At 47.6% G+C, this 4,226-nt stretch overlaps 1 long non-coding RNA gene across 2 annotated transcripts; it reads right to left on the minus strand.

Annotated features, from left to right (window-relative positions):
* Positions 1-526: 526 nt before the first annotated feature.
* LOC308552990 lies at positions 527-3,684 on the minus strand. Of its 2 annotated transcripts, none has more exons than XR_013998168.1 (3): positions 3,569-3,684; positions 2,869-2,971; positions 527-1,334 (listed from the first exon to the last, which is right to left on the minus strand). It is a non-coding gene; the product is annotated as an uncharacterized lncRNA (long non-coding RNA). The 2 variants fall into 2 exon arrangements; XR_013998169.1 differs by lacking the exon at positions 3,569-3,684 and adding an exon at positions 3,354-3,484 and having other exon boundaries at positions 532-1,334.
* Between the last annotated feature and the right edge of the window lie 542 nt (positions 3,685-4,226).

Genomic DNA, 4,226 nt, shown 5'->3' on the forward strand with positions numbered 1-4,226 from the left:
CTGAGAATAAAATAATTAGCAACAATGTTGGAAGGCAATTCCATCAGTGTATTAGCGACAGGGACATCCTGGAAGTAAGAACATAGCCTCTCAAGGTGACCTCTTTGAATGGGCCATTATTTTTTAAAAATATATTTTGATGTGGCCCAACTGGTTTTGCTCAGTGGTTAGAGCATCGGCCAGTGGACTGAAGGGTCTCGGGTTTGATTCCGATCCAGGGCACGTATCTCAGCTGCAGGCTTGATCCCCAGCCTAGCCGGGGCGAGTATGGGAGGCAACCAATGTGTCTCTCTCACATCGATGTTTCTCTCTCTCTCTTTCCTCCTTTCACTCTCTTTGAAAAGCAATGGAAAAAATATCCTCAGGTGAGAATTAAAAATATATATATATACACATATAGATGTGTTTGTTTAAGGAATCTGTAAGAGAAAAATAAATATCTAATTCTGTTGTTTAATGTGTGTATATGGGTACAAATAGAAAGCATGTACACTGAATCATATACACTGAATAAATAATTATTTCTGGGTAGCACAATTACAGATGATTTTTATTTTCTTTATTAATATTCATTCAACAAGAATTCACTACTTACCAGCACTATGTTAAATGTTAGGAATACAGTGTAAAGAATTCTTTATAGTGTTGTATTACAATGAGAATGTATGATTTTTGTAATAATAGAAAATCAAACTGTTTCCATTCTGAAAATAGCATATCTATATATTTATCTGCCAGATGAAGAAAGTAAGAAGGGGGAAGAGGGTCTGCCCCCATAAACCAATCTATGAAATTACATAACTTTGGTTAAGGAGACAGAGGTCAATGAAATCCCACGCAAAGGCAGTTGAGTGGAAAACAGTAATCAGGGATAGAAAAGTGAGAGGTTTGAGACCCATACCTGTCAGTATTTGATGACCTTGAACAGTAAGTTTAATCATTGTAGCCTTGGGTTCCTTCTTCTAAAACAAAGAGATTGGACTAAATAATCTCTATGGTCCCTGACAATTTTGACATTTTATTATGATTATAAAGCTAAATCATTCACTTAAATCATGTGACAAAATATATGTTACGTGTACACGTGTTAGTTATAAAGAGAACGGTGCTAAGCAAAAGAGATATAGAGATAGACCTTCAGCAAAGAATCACACAGTTACTCAAGTAGGAAGTTATTTTTTATAACATGAAGCTGAGGCGATTTTTGTTTCCTGGAAACCATGCCGCTGCTGCGACTGATGGATGGATCCAGAGAGGGTGGAGGCCAGCTAGGGGAAGGTCACTGCTTAGCTTTGAGGGTCAGACTCCCTGTTCAAATCCACAAGAGCATAATCCTAAAAGGCAGAATTTGGGGGGAAAGAAAATGTGTAAGGGGGGAGGAGGGAGGTTAATTTCCAAGCTTACCTTACATATGGAAGACGAGCCTGGATCACGGGCTTCGGTCAGCGTAAGCCTCCCACTTAAGTGGCAAGCCCCTATCCCAGGGCCCAGGAGGCTGGCAAGACTGAAAGGGAAGGGAAAGCCCACTCCCCTAGGAGGGGGGCAGAGCAAGCCTGGGGGCCCCTATCCTAAGCAGCCATCAGGGCAGGGATGTGGAAAGTTGTTGGCAAAGGGGGCGGGGGTCAGATCACAGGAGACTGGGCTCTGCTTTCTGCCTGAAACTTAAAGAAAACCCCCTTCTCGGGCACCCCATTAAACCATGGGGTGGCCTCAGTGGAGTTGAAATGGTGGCCGGTGGGTTTCTGTGGAAAGGGACCTGAGATTGCTGGCCACTTCCTCTTGGCCTGCGTGTGGCATACAGAGGGCAGAGAAGTTCCTCAAGACACACTCCCAGGCCAGCTGAGAATGCCGGCTTGGGAGCTTGTCACAGCAAGCGAGGAGGTGGGAGTGACCCTCCCAAATCACACACAAGGAGGCAGCCGCAGCCCCAGGTGTCGCGGGGGTCCCTGGGGCCAGCGAGGGCGGGCTGGCTGTGGAGGCAGGAGGGCGTCCCTTGGTTCTCCGAGAGCAGGGACTGGGCAAGGCCAGCATAGAGGCCTACCCCCAAGTGGGCAGGGGGCCTCCTCGGCCCAGGGCTGCACACCTGGGCCCTGCCCAGGGCCCCCGGCGCCCCGACCCACCCCTCCCTGTGGGAAAGTGCTTGAAAGGGAAGCAAGCAACCCTGACACGAAGTTTCAACCTTGAATTAGCTGATTAGTTGGGGAAAACAGATTGTTTTAAACTGGAAGAGGCTGTCACCTTTCATTGTCCAGTTGAAGGGCTGTTTTCACCCCCCACTATCAGCAGAAGAGGGAGCTGATGAAACCGGTTACCAAAATTTTTTTTTAAACTACTGTTGAAAACTCCTGAGCTGCAGTGTATCTTTTCCACCCTGCTAAGCAAGTATGTAATTATAATTGTTGGGAGTCCTGTGAAGAAAAAGTCCCTAATGCTTTGAATGCATTTAATCAGGGCACCCAACACAGACTGGCAGGCGGCCCTCGGGGACAGCCTCCAGGAGGAAGTGATACGACAGCAGAGACTTGAAGGAGGAGTTTGGTAAACAGGGGAGGGTATCAGGTCCTCAGGAGAGAGGAGGCTGGTCCCCTGGAGGAGTTTGAAGGCGGACAGACAGGTGGGCTGAGGTCAGCGCCACTGGGCACCTTTTAGCTCCTTTAAACTGTTACCTAGTGCCTTCAGCTCCATTTAATCGATTTAAAACGCCTCCCTATTTTGAAGGGAACAAGGACATTAACAAACTGTGTTTTCGCAGTTGAGAGATAGTCTAAGAATAAGGCAAGATAGGCACAGCTGGCACAGGACACCGACCTGGGCGCCTGCAGTTAAGGCGGCGGGACAAGCAGAGACCACCACCGTGGCTGCCCTTACCTGCCAAATCCTGTGGCCGGGTCGGCTTTCAGGTATTCCTGAGCCCTGCCCATCTCGCCAAACTTCTCAAGCGCTGGCACAGAACAAGGCTCTCCTTGTGGGGCTGAGCCAGAAGCAAAGGGAAGACAGTGAGAGACAAGAGGATCCGGGCTCCTGGCCAACTCGGTCTCTCTCATCCACCACGTTTGGCTTTGTCACGGGCACCGGGCACGGGGTGGCATCACTGAGAGCTCCCCTGGCCGGTGTGATGGTTTGAAATGACAGCGTCTGCTCTAAGCCACCAGTACGCTTGCCCGAGACCTTTCCAACAATCTTGTGGCTGCTCTTTCTGCTCTCAATCTGCCCTCCCTGCATTCTTTTTAGAGAGTCGTTTTTACAAAATCAGTCAGATCGTGTCTCCCCTTTGATGGCTCCCCATTTTGCTTTTAATAAAATCAAGAGACCCTCCACGCCTGCAGGACTCCAAGTGACCTGCCCCTGCTCACCTCTCCAATGTCATCCTGTCCCAAGTGTTCATTCCACCCCATGCACGTTCCCTCCTGCGTCTCAGGCGCGGCCACTCTTTCCCTGCGCCAGGGCTGTCGCCCTGCCCATTTCCCTCCCGGAGTCTCTTCTGGGCCTCTTAGTGTCTTCTGTCTGAAACGGCGCCTCTCCTCACATTCTATCTTATCCCCCTAATTATTCCCTTTATAGCACTTACCAATCTGGTATTTCTTTGCTTGTTTATTGTCTGTGTCCACTAGAATTTAGATCCCTTGAGTAAAGGTTTTTGCCTTGAATAATACCTGCTTTATCAAATAGTGCCTCCCAAAGGAGGCACTCGATTAGTACTTGTTAAATAAGTACATAAATACCCAAGTGAATTAATGAATGAACCTTTGACCAAGCATGGACTTAGGTAATGGAAGGACTCTGGACCACAAACATTTTCATGGACAGAAGACAAAATGTGTGTGGGGGGGAGGGCGGTTGTCCACGATCTCGTGACTGAGACAGGCGCACTCAGCTAATCCTAACAGAAATGCTAAAAGAAGTGTTGTAGCCTCATTAAAAAAACACTGATTTTGACTGGGGAATTTAAAAAGTTTCCTAGATCCAAATAGATTTCAACAGCAAAATAAACAGTATTTGGGCATTTATGGCTGTGCAAAACATAGGGCATGTAGAGATGAACAAGGCTGATTATTCTATAAGTTGAGAAGTAGGAGTAGCTGGGAGGAAATCTGAGAACAGTTCAGAGGAAGAAGTGACTGGCTCCACCTGAAGGGGGTGGGGTGGACTTTCGGGAAGGACCTGGCTGTGAGCTGTGCCCTGAAGGTGAATGGGGTTTTAGCCAGCTGAAAAGGCTAGGGTAAATG

The sequence above is a fragment of the Miniopterus schreibersii genome (assembly GCF_964146895.1).
Source record: "Miniopterus schreibersii genome assembly, chromosome: 2".
Lineage (NCBI taxonomy): Eukaryota > Metazoa > Chordata > Mammalia > Chiroptera > Miniopteridae > Miniopterus > Miniopterus schreibersii.